This window comes from Colobus angolensis, unplaced genomic scaffold (assembly GCF_000951035.1).
Source record: "Colobus angolensis palliatus isolate OR3802 unplaced genomic scaffold, Cang.pa_1.0 Scaffold224, whole genome shotgun sequence".
Lineage (NCBI taxonomy): Eukaryota > Metazoa > Chordata > Mammalia > Primates > Cercopithecidae > Colobus > Colobus angolensis.
The window spans coordinates 1,979,372-1,999,167 of record NW_012115422.1 but is presented as its reverse complement, the minus strand read 5'-3'; positions in this window follow the sequence as shown (position 1 = coordinate 1,999,167).

Below are 19,796 nucleotides of genomic sequence, written 5' to 3'. Positions count from 1 at the left end.
GGCATGCACCACATTGCATGGTTATATTTACTTTTTGAGGAACTGTCAAACTGTTTTCCAAAGTGGCTGTACATTTTGGAATAACACTTGCTATTGTCTAGCTTTTTAATATTATAGCCACCATAGTGGGTATAAAGTGGTGTATTCATTTGCTAGGGCTGCTGTAACAAATTACCACAAACTAGGTGGCTTAAAGCAACAGAAATTTATTCTCTCACAGTTCTGGGGCTAGAAGCCTGAAATCAAGGCACCATCAGGGTTATGCTTTCTCTGGAGACCCTAGGGGAAAAAGCTGTTCTATGCCTTTCCCTTATTTCTTGCATTCCTAGTAATCCTAAGCATTTCTTGGCTTACTGATGCATGTCACTCCAATCTCTGACTCATCACATAACATTCTCCCCTGTGTCTCTTCTGCAGTCATATTGGATTAGAGCCCACCCTCATCCAGTATGATCTCATCTTGACTTGATTACCTCTACAAAGACCCTATTTCTAAATAATGTCATATTCACAAGTACCAGGGGTGAGAAGGTCAACATATCCATTTGGGGGACACAATTCAACTCACAGCAAGAGGTGGTATCTCTTTGTGGTTTTGATTTATATTTCCCTAATGGCTAATGACGTTGAGCATCTTTTCATGTGCTCATTCATGTATCTTCTTTGGAGAAATGTTTATTCAAATTTTTGTCCATTTTGTAATTAAGCTATTGTCTTTTTATTCTTCAGCTGTGAGTTCTTTACATATTCTGGGCTCTTATCAGATATATGACTTGCAAATATATTCTTCCATTCTGTGGGCTGTCTTCACTTTTTGATAGTGCCCTTTGAAACATGAGAGTTTTTCATCTTGATGAAGTTTGATTTATCTATTTTTTTCTTTTGTTACTTATGCTTTTGTTGCTAAGTCTAAGAAACTGTTGACCAATTCAAGGCCATGATGATTTATGCCTATGTTTTCTTCTAAGAATTGTGTAGTTTTATCTCTTATATTTGGGTCTTTGATCCTTTTTTAGTTAAATTTTGGCTGTAATGTGAGGTATGGATCCAAATTCACTCTTTTGCGAATGAGTATTCAGTTGTCCTAGCACCATTTGTTGAAATTAATGCCCATCTCCCATTGAATTGTCTTGTCACTCTTGCAAAAAAAAAAAAAAATTACCAAAAATGTAAGGATTTGTTTCTGGACTCTCAATTCTATTTCATTGATCTCTATGTCTATCCTGATGTTGGTACTACATTGTCTTGATTACTGTAGCTTGGAAATCAGGAAATGTGAAAAATCCAACTTTTTTCCTTTTTCTTAAAATTACTTTGGCTATTCTATGTCCCTTCAATTTTCACATGAATTTTAGAATCATATTGTCAATTTCTGCAAAAAGCCAGCTGGGATGTTTGTAGGAATTATGTTGCATCTATAGATGAATTTGGGGAGTACTGCCATCTCAACAATAGTTAAGTGTTCCAATCCATGTGCATGGATGTCATCCTATTTATTTAAACTTCTTTAATTACTTTCAACAATGTTTTGTTGTTTCAATTCACAAGTCTGATACTTCTTTTATTAAATTTAAGTATGTTATAGTATTATAGAGGAAATTGTATCTTTAATTTCATTTCAGACTGTTCATTGCTAGTGTATAAAAATAAGGTAATTTTTGTATATGATCTTGTATCCTGCAACTTTCTAAATTCATTTATTAGTTCTAATAGCTTTTTAGTGAATCCCCTAGGATTTTCTATACACAAGATCCTGTTACCTGCAAATTGAAATACATCTACTTTTTTCCTTTCCAATCAGGATGGCTTTCATTTCTTTGTCTTGCCAATTGCCTTAACTACAGCCTCTAGTACAATGTTAACTAGAAATGATGACAGTAGACATTTTTGCCTTGCTCTTGATTGTGAGGGGAAAGCTTTCAGTCTTTCACTAAGTATGGCATGAGTTTTAGGTTTTTCATAGATGCCTTTTTGGTCAGAAAAACTTTCCATCTATTCCCAGTTTGTTGAGTGTTTTTGTCATGACAGGGGATTTTATCAAATGTTTTTTTCTGTGTATTGAGATGATAAAGGTTTTTGTCCTTTATTCTATTGATATAGTATATTATTTATTGATTTTCATATGTTCAACCTTGCCTTCCTGGGATGATTATCATGTGGTCATGGAGTACAATTGTTTGTATATGTTAATGGATTTAGTTTGCTAGTATTTTGTTGAAGATTTTCATATCCATATCCATAAAGTATCTTGGTCAGTAGTTTTCTTGTGATGTCTTTGTGTGGTTTTGGTATGTGAATAATGTTGGCCTCGTAGAATGAGTTGGGAAGTGTTTCCTCCTCTTCCGTTTTTTTGGAGGTTTGTGAATGATTGGCAACTCTCCTTTAAATGTTTGACAGAATTCACCAGTGAAGCCATCTGGTCCTGAGCTATTCTTTGTGGGAAGTTTCTTTGATTACTAATTTAGCCTCATTACTTGTTATAAGCTTATTCAGATTGCTACTTCTTCTTGGGTCCATTTTGATAGTTTGCATTTTTCTAGGAATTTGTCAATTTCATCTATGTTATATAATTTGTTGGCATATAATCATTCATAGTATTTCTTTATAATCCTTTCAATTTTTTAAAATCAATAGTGATGCTCCCTCTTTCATTTCTGATTTTAATAATCTGAGTCTTATCTCTCTTTCTTTTTTCTTGGCTAATTTAGCTAAAGAATTGTCAATTTTGTTCATCATTTCAAATAACAAACTTTTTCATTCATTGATTTTTTTTCAATTGTTTTTCAATTGTCTATTTCATTTATTTCTACTCTAATGTTTTTTTCTACTTGCTTTGGGTTTAGTTTCCTCTTCAGTGCCATAAAGATCTTTTTTGTTTCTTATTATAGACATTTACAACTATAAATTTCCCACCAAACACTCTGCACCTCATGCATTTTGGTATTCATGCTTTCATTTTCATTCATCTCAAAGACTTTTGTAATTTCTCTTAAAGTTTTTCTTTAACCCATTGGTTATTTAGAAGGAGTATGTAGTCTAATTTCCATGTATTTGTGAATTTTCCAAGTTTCCTTTTGTTGGTTTTGTTTGTGTTTGTGTTGTTTGTTTGAGACAGGGTTTCACTCTGTTGGCTAGCTTGGAGTATAATGGCACAATCACAGCTCACTGCAGCCTCAACCTCCTAGCCTCAAGTGATCCTCCTGCCTCATCATCCCAAGTAGCTGGGACTATAGGCACAATTAGCCTGGCTAATTTGTGGAGATGGGAGTCTCCCTATGTTGCCTAGGCTGGTCTCAAACTCATGGCCTCAAGCAGTCCTCCCACCTCAGCCTCCCAAAGTGCTGGGATTACTGGCTGGTGGTTGGTGTTTAATTCAATTCCATTGGATTCTAAGAATCTATTTTATATGAAATCTATTTCAATGCTTTCAAATTATTGAGGCAGAAGAATAGATCTCTCAATCTCAAAGAACACAATGAACTTTTGAGGGATTTTAAGAAGAGGATGACATATAAATTATAGAAACATCACTCTGGGAGAAGTACAAAGAGTATATCAGAGAGCATAACATGCAAGAAGAAAGGCCAATTAAGAGCCTATTGAAAATTATTCAGACAAGAGATGACAGGTTACCTTACTAAGGTAATGACATGGAAAAAATAAACAAACCAAAAACATTCAGAAATGAGTATCACCAAAGATGAGAATTAATTCTACATAGCGAGGAAGTCTAGAATGACATATTTTAGACTTGAGTCACTGGATACATGCTGGTACCATGGGTTGAGACAAGGGAAAAAATAAGAAACAAGTTTATATATGAGTTGGGTGATGATTGTGGCTCAGTTTTCTATGTGTCACAAGCTCAGGAAAGAGGCTTGGGCCAAATTATCTTATTAGTATATTTGCATACAAAGAATGGAGAAGCCAGAGTAATGAATGGGACTCTTCAGAGCAATGAGTAGAATGAAAAGAGAACAGGGTCAAGGAAAGTGGGTAGCAGGTGCATTTAAGGAGAGGGCAGAAGATAAAGAGCCAGAAAAAGGCACTGAGAAAGGGAAGTCATAAAAGGAGAACCCCAGAGGCCTGGTTTGCAGAAAGCCTGTTTCTAGGAGGAAAGAGAGGTCAACATGTGAATGCCAAAAGGAAGTCGAATTACCATGCTACTTAAGGATAACTCACACGTGACTTTCCTCAATCATTTTCTGATAGCTTTCTAACAAAGATTTGATTTTGATCAATAAGTTACAGCTGAATACCTTTTTTGTTTTTCTTTTCTGGAATCTGTAATTGAAATCTGCTGTTTCTACTTGTCAGGCATCTCATCCACTTTCTTTTGAAAACAGCAGTTCTGGGGAAACTGTCAAGCAAGGTGACCCACCCTCATCTGCCAATGAGAAAGGGGCATCAGCGTCTTGCCTCCTGGAATTTGAAACTTGAGCAGTGAAATTCAGTGCAGTGGGAACTGATTTGAGGTTCTGCTATATCCTGAAGAGAATATACATTATTTGTCACTACTTAGAATCCAGAGTTCCCCCCCAATTTTTATCCAGCAGAGGTAGGGCCAGGATTAGGGTGAGGGGATGAGACAAGTGAGGCATTCACCTGGAGCAGAAAATTTAAGAGGGCTCCAAAAAACTCAATAATCAAGTTAATAATATTTGAATGCAATATTTTAAAAAATAAAAATTAATGCAAAAATCTATGATGAACAAAATGTCATCAAAGACAGGATCAGTGTCTTTTCTTTTGCCTCAGATTCAAATATGGTTTAAAATTGGACTACAGAGCCCTGGTTGTTCACATTTTCTTTTGTTCCCATGAGTCAGTTCCCATCCTTCCAGTAAATTCCTCCTTTCCATAAGTTCCAGAAAATGTTTTCTTTGTTTACAACCCAAAACCCAACTGATATGGAGTCTGACATTATAAGTAAAGGAGAGTTTCTGGTAGTTCCTTGGCTGCTACAGATTCCAACTCACAATTCCAATCAATTGGCCGTCTAGTGAGTGAAATTTTATGTTGTCCTCATACAAACCTAAAAATTCCCTTCGCCTGAAGATTATTTGAAATCAGAGATAAAAAGTTACCAATTGGGGATGAACTCAAAATAATTATGCCAAGTGAGAGAATTCAGACAAAAATGGATACATGCTGTGTGACTTCATTTATATAAAACTTCAGAAAATACAAACTAATCTATAGTGACAGAAAACAAATCAGTAGTTGCTTGGGGGCAGTGGGAGTAGAGGGGATTGCTAAGGGTAATAAGAAAACTTTTGGTGCTGATGGCTGTGTTTACTCTCCATGGTGGTGATGAATTCAAGTGTATACATATGTCAAAACCTAGCAGATTACACCCTTACATATGTGTAATTTATTGTGTTTCAATTGTACCTCAGTAAAACTGTTTTTGAAAAACCACTAATTGGCTTTTAGAATTTGCATCTTTACTATCAAATAATTTCTACCTTTTGAAAAGATTTATTTGAATGCTACATAAAATGTTTTTAATTGATGTTTCAGATATTTGTTGTATTTGGCTTTTTCCATTTCTTCCTGTCTCTATATGGAGGTGAATTTATTCATATAATTAGAAATTGTTTTAAGGGACTATTGCCCTGAATTTCAATGGAATAGTAATTTAATCTATGAACTGCATAATATCCCAACTGAGAAGTGTATGAAAAGTGTACCTATTCGCACTGAGAAACAAAGAAAAGGAGAAAAGAAATTTTTTAAAATAAAAAGGAAAAGTGTACCTAAAGCGTTCCTTTTTCATCTAGTTTTCTACTCATGAAACTCTTCTTTCTTGTGATTAAGTTATTTTCTTCTTGATATGAGAATAGTACTGAGTAAAAAATGTTACATAAAACTAACAAAGATACTCATGTAGAGAACAAATTACAGCATGAGTCTTAAAGTTCTTTTGCAAAAGTTCATTCCAGAAAATTAAATTTTAGCAATATACTTTATATATTACACTTTTAAAATAATCTCTCCCATAAAATGATAATGGCAATAAAAAGATATCCCTTTTGTTTCCTCCATTAGTGAATCAAAATTGTATAAAAGAAACATGAATGAGCATTAATGAGCAACACTAAAATCTTTTTTACTCAACTTCATAATAAAACAATATTTCTCAAGTAGAATCATAAAAATATTGGATTCTATCATGTATACATACACACATATATAAAATAACATAACATGTAAGGTACATGTTTTGCTACTTGTTAAATTCTAACTCTTAAAAAATTTAGAATTGCATTTCTAAATTGTAAAGGAAAATAAATACCTGTTTGACCTTAAGTTATGTTAATATTATTATTCATAACTATTCATTTTAATCAGAGGAGTTTCAATGGGATTGTTCTCAACTTTTGGAAAGATTGTCTTCCCAAGCTCTTTGCCTATTTCTAAACTGTGTGCTCTGCTCCTGGATAATATTTTCTCAAAGGAATGATGTTGTACATGCTAGATAAATCCATAGACTAATTCCCCAAATTTTGTTTTAGCATAGTTACAAATCCAACCTTGAAATTAAAAAGGGCCGGGCGCGGTGGCTCAAGCCTGTAATCCCAGCACTTTGGGAGGCCAAGACGGGCGGATCACGAGGTCAGGAGATCGAGACTATCCTGGCTAACACGGCGAAACCCCGTCTCTACTAAAAAATACAAAAAACTAGCCGGGCGAGGTGGCGGGCGCCTGTAGTCCCAGCTACTCCGGAGGCTGAGGCAGGAGAATGGCGTAAACCCGGGAGGCGGAGCTTGCAGTGAGCTGAGATCCGGCCACTGCACTCCAGCCCGGGCGACAGAGCAAGACTCCGTCTCAAAAAAAAAAAAAAAAGAAAGAAATTAAAAAGGAATGAAAAATCTTTCTTGAAAAATAATTATTACTAACTGTGATCGTTTGTAATACCTCAGGCTGGGTAATTTACAAAGGAAGGTTTATTTGGCTCACAGTTCTGCAGGCTGTACAAGCATGGCATTAGCATCTGCCTGGTTTCTGGTGAGGCCTTGGGAAGCTTTTATTCATGTTGAAAGGCATGGGGAAACAAGCATGTCACATGATGAGAGAGGCAATAAGAAAGAAGGGAGGTCCCAGACTCTTTTTAACAATTAGATTTCATGGTAACTCTTTACCATAGGAAGGGCACAAAGCTGTTCATAAGGGATCTGCCCCCCATGGCCCAGATGTCTCCCACCTGGCCCCACCTCCAACGTTGGGGATCACATTTCAACATGAGATATGGAGGGAACAAAAACATCCAAACTATATCACTAATTTTAAAAAAATAAATTTTAAAAAGTGAGTTTTTTAAATTTAATTTCAAAACTTGCCTTCAATAAAGTACTTCTATACAGAAGTTGGAGAGATGGTCAATGGAGATATCTTTGGAAATTCTGAAGGAGACTTCTAGACTTTCAAGGACTTTATAGGATAATAAAGAATCTCAATGATTTTCTATCATTGCTAAATCCACTTTAAGTATTCCTTTTCTCATCCAGCCAAGTGAGGATAATTAATAAAAAATGATTTCTAGAGTCACAATTTATATTCAGCCAAGGGAGGATAATTAATGAAAAAAAGATTTCTTTTCTATAGTCACAATTTATGTTCAGTTTTGCTTTAGGTCTTAACAGCCAGGGCTCCTTTCCCGGAATTTGGGGTACATATGCTTCAGACCTCCATTGCCACTTTGAATGCCAGTTATACCAGTATAAAATCAAGCTAAGGAAGAAGTCTGGCTCTTGTTCCAGTTTCTCCTTGCTCATCCATTGTTCCAGCCCTAGCTTACCATGCACAATCCCAGAGCAATCAGTATGCTTTCTTAAAAGAAAGTAATTTTTTGCAACTCTTATAAATCAATGGATTTTTATTACAAATCAATGGATTTCTTGTTTTGTATAGTTTATATTTATTTATTTATTTTAAAGAGCTCAAAGAATTTATAATCTAAAAATTAATATATTAATCTTTAAAAATCCAAAGATTTTCTCATTATTCCAATTTTTATTATAAGACAAAATAAAATACACATTGATTTATAATGTAATTAGAATTCTGTAGTAGAACCCCTCTAACCCCAGTCTAAATTTATAATAGGACTCTTCTAGATTTTAAAAGTCAAATCAGACTACTGGTTTTCAGTCCAGCATGTAAAAAGCTTGAAAGTTGCCACTCTGTCCTAAGAACAAGTAAAAATCTGAACAAACTGAGAAATCAATAACTGTTCTAGATCTGTAAGAAAAGTAAGGCCACAGGACAAACCACTGCCTCCAAAATTGGAGAGAGCAACAGGCAAATACAGAGAATCATAACTTACCAGAAGCAGAAACTCATGAGTAGCAACCTCTGTAGGGACCAGTAGTAGGTTACTGTTACTCAGCACATCATGTGCACCTAACAACAAAAACTTGTAAGGTATACTAAAAGGAAAAAACACAGTTTGAAGAAACAAAGCAAGCATCAAAACCAGGCTCCAATATGACAGGAATATTAAAACTATTAGACCAGAAATTTAAAACAATTATGATTAATATGCTAAAGGTTCTTATGGAAAAGGTAGGCAGTATGCAAGAATAGTTGGGCAATGTAAGCAGAGAGGTAGAAATTCTAAGAACCAAAGAGAAATGCTAGTAATAAACACATTTTAACAGAAATGAAAAATACCTTAAATGGATTTATTAGTAGACTGGACATCGCTGAGGAAAGAATCTCTGAGCTTGAGGCTATCTTAATAGGAACATCTAAAACTGAAAAGCAAGCAAAAAGAGACTGGAAATTTAAAAAACAGAACATGATATCTTTAAGAACTGTGGACAATTACAAAAGGCATAATATATGTATGATGAAAATACCAGAGTATAAAGAGAGTAAGAAACAAAATATTTAAGATAATAATGACAGATAATTTTCCTAAATTAATGTTAGACAAACTACAGATTAAAGAAGCTCAGAAAATGCCAACCAGAATAAATGCTGAAAAAACTACACCTAGACTATCATTTAAAAACTACAGAAAATCAAAGTTGAAGTTCTGAAAAAAAACAGAGGGAAGAAAACATCTTATCTTTAGAGGAGCAAAGATAAGAATTACACCTGACTTCTCAGAAACCATACAAGCAAGAAAAGTGTGGAGTGAAATATTTAAACTGTTGAGAAAAAAACCCACCAACCCAGAATTATATGCCATGTGAAATTATCCTTTAAAAGTAAAAGAGAAATGAAGACTTTCTCAGACAAACAAAAATTGAGGGACTTTACTGTCAGTAGACATGCCTTGCAAGAAATGTTAAAAGAAGTTCTTTAGAGAGAAGGAAAATTATATGTTGCGAGAAGTCAGAGACCCTGAATGGAGGGACCTGCTGAAGCCATGACAGAAGAACATAAATTGTGAATATTTCATGGATATTTATTACTTCCCCAATCAAGACTCTTATAATTTCCTATGCCTGTCTTTACTTTAATCTCTTAATCCCATCATCTTCATAAGCTGAGGATGTATGTCACCTCAGGACACTGTGATGGTTGCATTAACTGCACAAATTGTTTGTAAAGCATATGTGTTTGAACAATGTGAAATCTGGGCACCCTGAAAAAAGAACAGGGAACAAGGGAGATACCATTAGGTCTGACTGCCTGGGAGCCAAGCGGAAAAGAGCCATATTTCTCTTATTACCAAAAATGGGTAAGAGAAATATCGCTGAAATCTTTCTCCAGTAAGGAATATTAATAATTAACAGCCCTGGGAAAAGAATGCATTCTTTGGGGGTGGGGGAGCCTCTAAAATGGCCAACCTGGGAGTGTCTGCCTTATGTAGATGTAGATAGGGATGAAACACTCCCTGGTCTCCTGCAGCGCCCCCAGGCTTGCTAGGATTAGGAAATTCCAGCCTGGCAAATTCTAGACAGATCAGTTCTCTGCTTGTGAACCCTGTTGAGATGTTTATCAATGACAATGCATGCACAGTGGGACGTGGAAGTTCATTAGTGATTCAAGTTTTGCCCTGACCTTGTGATCTCACCCTGACCTTCTGATCTCGCCCTGACCTTCTGCCTTGTGATCTTTTGCTGCCCTTGAAGCATGTGATCTCTGCGACCCACACCCTATTCGTACACTCCCTTCCCTTTGAAATTGCTAATAAAAACTGGCTGGTTTTCCGGCTCAGGGGGCATCACAGAACCTGCCCACATGTGATGTCTCCCCTGGACACCCAGCTTTAAAATTTCTCTCTTTTGTACTCTTTTCCTTTATTTCTCAGACTGGCCGACACTTAGGGAAAATAGAAAAGAACGTACATTGAATTATCAGGGGCAGGTTTCCCCGATAATGATATAAGTCAGAAATGTGAGTCTACATAAAGAAAGGAAGAGTATCAGAGAAGGAATAGGTGAAGGTTAAATAGAAACTGTTATTTTTCTTATTCTTAGTTGGTTTACAGATAACAGTTTGTTTCAAATAACTAACATATATAGTTTGTTGTCTAACATTAATTTAGGAAAATTATCAGTCATTATTATTTTAAATATTTTGTTTCTCACTCTATTTATACTCTGATATTTTCATCATACACATGTTATGCCTTTCGTTGGTTGCAAATAACACCAACAATATTTTAATTATGTATATTATACATATGGTTAAATATGCTTATGTACACCTATGCTTATATATACCTATATATAGGTAAAATAAATGGACAGCAATGATACAAGAGAGATGAATTAGGATTATTTTGCTATTATAAGGTACCTATGCTACCTGTGAAATGGTAGAATGTGACTTGAAAGTGGACTTGGATTACTCGTAAACATATATTGCTAACTCTATGGCAACCACTTTAAAGAGTAAAAAAAAGTACAACTGATATGCTAAGACATAAAAGAATGGAATTATATGTAGTTCTTACTTAAAACTACAAAAGGCAGATAAAGAGTGGAAAGCAAAAATAGGAACAAAGAACAAGGGCAACAAATAAAAAATAGTTTTAAAGGAAATCATATACATATATATGACTTTTAAAATTATTTTGTATATATAGTGAAAGTATACACAATACATGCAAAAATGTATATATGTAAAAGTATATATATATATATATATATATATACACACACACACACATATATATATATATCTCCAGGCAAAGTGGCTCACACTTGTAATCCCAGCAATCCCAGCACTTTGGAAGGCCAACGCAGGAGGATCACTTGAGCCCAGTAGTTTGAGACCAGTCTGGGCAACAAAGCAAGATCCCCATCTCTATAAAAATTAATAATAATAAATAAAAATATGATAGATAATAATCCAACTATATCAGCAATCATTTTGAATGTAAATGGTCTAATGAACCAATTAAAAGACAGAGATTATCAGAGTGGATCAAAAAACAAGACCCAAATAAACACTGTCCTTAAGAAACCCACCTTTAATATAAAGGCATATGTCAATTAAAAGTAAATGGATAAAGATGTACCATCTGAACACTAATCAAAAGAAGGTAGGAGAAGCTATATTAATTTCAGATAGAGTAGACTTCACAGCAAGGAAAGTTATCAGAGACAAACAAGGACATTACACAATAATAAAGGGGTCAATCCTCTAACATATAGCAATCCTTAACACGTATGTGCCAAACAACAGAGTATCAAAATATATAAGACAAAAATTGATAGGCCTTCAAGGAAAAATAGATGAATTCACTATTATAGCTCAAGTCTTCAATAACCCTCTATCAGAAATAGACATTTCCAGCAGGCAAAAAATCAGTAAGTACATAGCTGAACTCAACAGCACCATCAATCAATTGGATATAATGGACACTTACAGACTACTTCATGCAACAACAGCAGAATACGTATTTTTCTCAAGCTACATGGAACATTTTACCAACATAGAGCATGTTCTAGGCCAAAAAGCCTGCCTTAACAAATATAAACGAATAGAAATTATTCAATGTCTGCTCTTAGATCACAATGAAATTAAACTAAAAATCAATAACAAGAAGATAGCTGGAAATTTTCAAAATACTTGGTGATTAAACAACACACTTCTATAATATATGAGTCAAAGAAGACATCTCAAGAGAAATGTAAAAATAATCTAAACTAAATGAAAATTAAAACTCATATCAAAATCTGTAGGATATAGCAAAAGCAGCATTTAGAGGAAAATGTGGACATTTATGCATTGAATGCATAAATTAGAAAAAAAGAAAGATTCGAAATCAATAATCTAAGCTTCCACTTTTGGGATTACCTGTGGTTGGGAGTTCAAAACCAGCCTGGCCAACATGGTGCAACCCCATCTCTACTAAAAAGATAAAAAATTAGCCAGGCAAGGTGGCATGCACCTGTAGTCCCAGCTATTCAGGAGGCTGAGGCAGAAGAATCACTTGAACCCAGGAAGTGGAGGGTGCAGCAAGCCAATATCATGCCACTGTACTCCAGCCTGAACAACAGAGCCAGACTCCATCTCTAAATAAATAAATAAGCTTCCACCTTAGGACACTAGAAAGAGAAAAGCAAATATTAAGCTCAGAGTAAGCAGGAAAAAAGAAATAATAAAATTTAGGGCTGAAATTAATGAAATTGAAAACAGGAACTCAATAGAGAAAAATCAATGAACCCAAAAGGTGGTTCTTTGAAAAGATCAATAAAATCAATAAGACTCTATCTAGGCTAAGAAAAAAAAGAGAGAGTGTACAAATTAACAATATCAGAAATGAAAGAGGGGCCATCACTACAGATCCCATGACATTAAAAGGATAATAAAAGAATGCTATGAACAACTCTATACCCTCAAATTTGATAACACAGATGAAATTAAACAATTCCTTGAAAAATTCATTTTGCCAAAACACACAAGAAAAAAAAAGCCAATCTGAATAAGCCTATATCTTTTAAAGAAATTGAAACAATATTTAACAACTTTCTAAAAGAGAAAGCAGAAGGCCTAGTTTCACTGCTGATATTACCAAATAATTCAGAAGGAAATTATAACAATTCTCCATAATCTCTTTTAGAAAATAGTAAAGAGAGGTTGGGCGTGGTGGCTCATGCCTGTAATCCCAGCACTTCGGGAGGCCAAGGCGGGCAGATCACCTGAGGTCAGGAGTTCGAGACCAGCCTGGCCAACATGATGAAACCCCATCTCTACTAAAAATACAAAAATTAGCCAGGTGTGGTTGTAGGTGCCTGTAATCCCAGCTACTTGGGAGGCTGAGGCATGAGAATTGCCTTCACCCAGGAGGCAGAGATTGCAGTGAGCCGAGATCGCACCATTGTACTCCAGCCTGGTGAGAGAACGAGATTCCATCTCAAAAAAAAAAAAATAGTAAAGAGAATAGTTCCTAACTCATTTTATAAAGTTAATATTGTCCTAATACCAAAAACAAAGACATTACAAGAAAAAAAAACTACAGACTAATATCTCTCATAAGCATAGATGCAAAAACCCTCAACAAACTATTAGCAAATCAAATCCAACAACGTATAAAAAGAATTATACACCGTGATCAAGTGAAGTTTGTCCCAGGTATGCAAGGCTGGTTCAATATTTGAAAATTGTAATATATCACATCAACAAGCTAAAGAAGAAATACTGTATGATCATATTGATAGATACAGAAAAAGCATTTGACAAAATCCAATACCATTTATGATTTTAAGAACTCTCAGTAAACTAGAAATATAAGTAAACTTCCTCCACTTGGTAAATAATACCTGCAAAAAAAACCCTCCACAACTAGCAGCATAATTAATAGTAAGAAACTCAAAGCTTTTCCACTAAGATCAAGAACAATGCAAAGATGTCTCCTGCACCACTGCTTTTCAACCTTATACTGAAAGTCCTAGTTAATGCAATAAAATAAGAAAAGGAAATAAAGGTATACTGATTGTGAAGAAAAAATAAAACTGTCTTTCACAGATGAAATGATTGTCTATATAGAAAATCTTAAAGAATCAACAGAAAACTCCAGGAACTAATAAGTGATGATCACATGGCTGCAGCACACAAGGTTAATACACAAAAGTCAATCATTTTCCTTATAATAGCAATGAACAAGTGGAATTTGAAATTAAAAACATAACATGGTTTATATTCCACACCAAAAACAAAATGCTTTGGTATAAATCTAACAAAATATATACAACATCTTTACAAGGAAAACTACAAAACTCTGATGAAAGAAATGAAAGAAGAACTAAATAAATTAAGAGATATTCCATGTTCATGCATAGAAGGACTCAATATTGTCAGGATGTCAGTTTTTCCCATCTTTGGGATTTAATGCAAGTAGGTTATTTTCTGGATATTGACAAACAGATTATGAGGTTTATATGGAGAAGCAAGCAAACAAACAGACAAAAACAGAATAGCCAGCACAATATTGAAGAAGAAGAACAAAATTAGAGAACTGACATCACTTGATTTTGACTTACTATAAAGCTACAGTAATCAAGACAGTGTAGTATTGGCAAAAGAATAAACAAATAGATAAATGAAATAGAAAGCCCAGGAATAGGATGCACATAAATACAATCAGCTTATCTTTGAGAAAGGGACAAAAGTGATACAATGAAGAAAAGATAATCTTTTCAACAAATTGTGCTGCTACAACTAGATATCCACATACATTATAAAATGAATGTAGACCTTATGCCATTCACAAAAATTATCTCAAAATACATCACAATGCAAAACTATAAAACCATAAAACAAGAGGAAATCTAGATGACCTTGGGTTTGGTGATGACTTTCAGGATACAACACTAAAGGCATGATCTGTGAAAGAAAGAATTTTTAAGTGAGACTCCACTATAATTTAAAATTTCTGCTCTGTGAAAGACACTGTCAAGAGAATAAAAAGAGAATACACAGACTGGGAGAAAATATTTGCAAAAGATATATCTGATTTTAAAAATTGCTTTCTAAAATATATAAAGCACTCTTAAAATCCAACAATTAAAAGAAATTAATTGTGGACTAAAGACCTTAGCAGACACTTCCCCAAGGAAGATATACATATATAAATATATATGTATCCAACAATACAGTATCATACATAGTAGTTTCACTGCCCTACAAATCCTCTATGCTCTACCTATTCATCTCTCTTTCCCCTCTAATTCCTGGCAACCATTAACCTTTTTACTGTCTCCAGGGTTTTGCTTTTTCCATAAGGTCATGTAGCTGAAATCATAGAGTATGTCGCCTTTCAGAATGACTTTCATTAAGTAATATGCACTTAAATTTCTTCCATGTATTTTCATGGCTTAATAGCTCATTTCTTTTTAGCACTGAATGATCTTCCATTGTCCTGATAAGCACATGAAAAGATGCTTCACATCCCTATGTCACCAGAGCAATGCAAATTACAACAATGGGGTTTCACTACGCATCTATTGTCGAAATCTAGAACACTGAAAACATCAAATCGTGGTGACGATGTGGAGCAACAGGAACTCTCATCCATGGCTGGCAGGAATGCAAAATAGTACAGCCACATTGAAAGACCATTTGAGAGTTCTTACAAAACTAAACATACTCTCACCACACGATCCAGCAATTTCATTCCTTGATGTTTGCCCAAAAGAGTTGAAAACTTAGGGCCACACAAAAATGTGTCCTTTTTTAAAAAAAAATGTGTACATTTGTGCTACAAATGAATATTTATAGCAGCTTTATTAATAATTGCCAAAAGTTGGAAGCAACCAAGAAGTCCTTCAGTAGGTGAATGGACAATAAACTGTGATACATCTAGACATGGAATGTTCCTCAATTCTAAAATAAAATGAGCTATCAAAGCATAAAAAGACATGGAGAAACATTAAATGTACATTACTAAAGGCAAGCCATCTGAAAAGGCTACCTACTGTATGATTCCAACTATATGATATTCTGGAAAAGGCAAAACTGTGTAGACAGTAGAAAAGTCAGTGGTTGCCAGGGGTTAGAGAGGAAAGATGGATGAGCAGGCAGAACATAGAGGATTTTTAGGACAGTGAAACTATTCTGTGTGATACTATAACGGTGGATACATGCCATTACACAATTGTCCAAACCCATAGAATGTCTAAAACCAAGAGTGAACCCTCATGTAAACTATGGACTTTGCGTGATAATGATGGGCCAATGTAAGTCTATCAGTTGTAACAAATGTAGCACTATAAGGGGCAGGGACTATGATAACAATACAGGAAGTTATACATGTTGGGAAGGCAGGGGGTACATGGGAAATCTCTCTACCGTCCACTCAATTTCGCTATGAACCTAAAACTACCCTAAAAAATAAAATCTACTTTTAAGTATGTATATATATATAAGCAAGTTTTTAAGAAATCAAATTAGGCTGAGCACAGTGGCTCAAGCCTGTAAGCCCAGCACTTTAGGAGGTGGAGGCAGGAGGATCACTTGAGTCTAGGAGTTTGGTAGAAACAGGGTTTGTTTAGCTAAAAAAAAATTCAATTAGCTAGGCGTGGTGACTGATTTGGTCCTAGTTACTTAAGTGGCTGAAGTGGGAGGATTGTTTGGGCCTGGGAAGTAAAGGCTGCAGTGAGCCATGATTATGCCACTTCACTCCAGCCAGGGCAACAGAGAGCAACCCTGTCTCAAAATAATAATAATAATAAATTAGTGAAGACCTCAGAATACTGATGATAAATGGGGAATAAATCTGGTTCATGAACAGAGTAAAAGTCTAAATTAAAATAAAGCAAAAAATGATAACGATATCTTCAAAGGAACAAATGTAGCTGATCGAAATCTAGCAGTTTTAAAGCATTACATTTGTACTCTATGGTCCTTTAGAATGGCTTCCAGCTTACTGAAGAGAGAGTGCCTCTCTACATGCCAAATTACAACACTAAGGCAGATTGAGGGAGAAATATAATCAACCATTTGTTGATTATTTATTTTTTAATCATGTCCTCAAGCATGTACAGATGTAAGAAAGCATGTGGCCTCAGACTGGAGCTGTTTGCAAACAGCAGGATTGCCTGGCCCAAGAAATGGCGCTTGCTGTGTGATGAAATCCGCCCTTCTAAAACCGTGTTTGGTTAGCACCTATGCCCTGCTGAAATTGGCATAGCACACTCTCTGTGGGCATGCTGCCAGCCTAACAGATGGGCCTGAATGTAACCCTGCCAGAGAATCAGTGTGTGCAATGAGTTCACAACTGTGGTTAGACTCCTTTCCAAAGATGTTGCACCTACTTAGGCTGCCCAGCAAAAATTTATGACTTTCATGTCTTCAAATGGCATTAATGAATAAGTAAATAATTCTCTAAATCAGTGGTTCTCAAACTGTGGTTCCCTGAAGCACCAGCACCACGTAGGAAATCACTAGAAACGCAAATTCTCAGGCCCTACCTTTAACCTACTGAATCAGAAACTCTTGGGGTGGGGCCCAGCAACACGTGGTTTAACAAGCCCACCAGGTGATTCTAATGCAGCTAAAGTTTGACAGCCACTGTGCTAAACAACTGGTTCCCAAACGTTTGCATTATTTGAGAAAATTTTAAAACTACTGATGCTTATGGGTCAATTCCAGAGATTTCGATTCAATTGGTATATGGTGCAGCCTACACATCAAGAATTGTTACATTTCCACAGGTGACTCATGCGCAGCAGTGCTTGAGAAGCACCATTCTAGCTCATCAGAATACCTAGCACAAGCTTTGGGGAGAAATGCTTCAGACCTTCCTAAATGCAGATAAGTCTATATTGTAAGAGCATATGTACAGACCTTTGCTTAAATAATTCTTTGATGAATCACTTTATTTTAAGCCCTGAGATATAATAAAGTTTATGTAAAATCTGGCTTTCAGCAAAGCTCTGTGCACTCTGTGGGTCACCTACCTTCAAGCTTACCTTTTCTCACAGTACTATATTGAACTTTACTTCTGTTTTCAGTGTGCTTTTTCCATCTCATTGAACTGGACACCTTCTGATGTAATATCCTAAAACCCTATTCTACTGGTATCTTGCTCTATCTTCTTCCCAGCCAGGGAGAGACCTGATATCAAAATATTTAAACTTCAAACAATTTCAGTTGAGATAATTAAAAGAAAAAAAAGGCTCTTTAAGCCACAAGGTTACACACCATATTTGGTATTTGTAAGTATTTTAATAAGAACACAAGAGGAGGAAAACTTGATATATCAACTAATTTGCTAGGCTTTCCCAACCCATTTCATATCAAAACACCCACAGAAATGATAATATTTGCATAATCCACTGGAGTGAATGGGAGAGGTGGCTGACTACCTGGCTGCTTTGAGGGCAAAATATTGAAAACTCACACACCAAATTCACTGTTGGGAAGGTCTGAACTGATGAAAATTCAGATACACAAATGAAATGTTAATATAGTATTAGGAAAAATTAAATGTAACAAATAAATATCTGTTTCCTTTCAGTTTTTCATCAACAAGTCTATTTAACATGACAATGATGGTCTTTATAGTACTATTGACACTGCTAAGGTTCAGCTTGATGCTGATAAGAAACAATGAAGTGAGAAGTGAAGTGACTGGAATTAGCTTCCTGCAGTAGAAGTCACTCAGTTATGTCACTTACCAGCTATGTGACCTTGAGCAAGTAATTTAGTCACGTTGTACTTTAATTTACCTAACTACAAAATGCAGAAATCATAGTACCTGTCTCATAAGATTAAGAAATTTTTTGTTGACCAGCCATGGTGACTGTGCATGCCCATAATCCCAGCACTTTGGGAGGCTAAGGCAGGTGAATTGCTTGAGCTCAGGAGTTCAAGACCAGTCTGGGCAACATGGCAAAACCCGGTGTCTACAAAAAAACAAAAAAAAAGTAAAATTTTTTTAAAAAGAAAATTTTTGTAATTTATATTTTATTGATATGTAATAGTTATACATGATATTTTGATACATATATACAGCATGTAATGATCAAATCAGAGAAATTGTGGTATCCATCACCCCATCATTTATCATTTATTTATGTTGGGAACATTTCAAATCTTCTTTTCCAGCTATTTTGAAATGTACAATAAATTCTTAACTATAGTTTCCCTACTGCACTATCAAACACTAAAACTTATTCCTTCCAGTTCCATCTATGTTGCTGCAAATGACAGGACTTTATTCTTTTTTGTTTTTTGAGACAGAGTCTTGCTCTGTCGCCCAGGTTGGAGTGCAGTGGCACGATCTCGGCTCACTGCAAGCTCCGCCTCCCGGGTTCACGTCGTTCTCCTGCCTCAGCCTCCTGAGTAGCTGGGATTATAGGCACCCGCCACCACGCCCGGCTAAGTTTTGTTGTTGTTGTTGTTGTTGTATTTTTAGTAGAGACGGGGTTTCACCGTGTTAGCCAGGATGGTCTTGATCTCCTGACCTCGTGATCCGCCCACCTGGGCCTCCCAAAGTGCTGGGATTACAGGCTTGAGCCACCGCACCCGCCAGTACTTTATTCTTTTTATGGCTTTATAATATTCCATCGTATATGCAATATTTTCTTCATTAATCCATTGATGGACACTGGGATTGATTCCGTATCTTGGCTACTATGAATAGTGCTGCAGTAAACGTGGGAGTGCAGATACCTTTTTGATATACTGATTTCCTTTCTTTTGTATATATATGTCCAGCAGTGAGATTGCTGGATCATATGGTAGTTCTATTTTCAGTTCTTTGAGGATGTTATGAAAATTAAATAAGTTAATATACAAAAGCACATGGTAAGTCATGATTAAGTAAGTAGTCACTGTTCTTATTAACACTGATTACATTTAATTATTGCATTGGTGGACCTATT